This window comes from Camelus ferus, chromosome X, assembly GCF_009834535.1.
Source record: "Camelus ferus isolate YT-003-E chromosome X, BCGSAC_Cfer_1.0, whole genome shotgun sequence".
NCBI lineage: Eukaryota > Metazoa > Chordata > Mammalia > Artiodactyla > Camelidae > Camelus > Camelus ferus.
Window position 1 is genome coordinate 66373360 of NC_045732.1, and position 607 is coordinate 66373966.

Below are 607 nucleotides of genomic sequence, written 5' to 3' on the forward strand. Positions count from 1 at the left end.
ATCCAATAATATTTTATTTTTCTCAAATTCATCCAGTTTTGGCTTTTAGAAACTCTTTGGTGTTGGCTCATGTCACCTTGACATGCCCAATGTATTAGGCAGACTTTTAAAGATATTCCTGATTCCTGTTTTTGCTTATTCAATAAAATGCTAATCTAGGTATTGCTGTAAGGGGATTTTTTTCAGATGTAATTTAACACTCAATCTGTTGACTTTAATATTGGGAGATTATCCTAGATTATCCTGATCTGCCAAGTAAAATCACATGCACCATTTAAGCATAGAAATTTCTCCAGCAGGTGGCAGTAGAGGAAGGCAGAAAAGAAAAAAGTGGAGATGGGGACATTCAAAGCAGGAGATGGATTCAATTTGTCATTACCAGCTTTGTAAATGGAGGTGGCCAGGAGTTAAGGAATGAAGGGGGTCTCTAGACGCTGAAAACAAACCTCAGCCAACAGCCAGCAAGGAAACAGAGACCCCAGTCCTACAACTGCATGAACTGAATTCAGCCAACAACCTAAATGAGCTTGGAAGCAGGTTTTTTCTCAGAACTTCCAGATAAGAGCCCAAACTGGTTGACACCCTGATTTCATCTTTTTGAGATGCC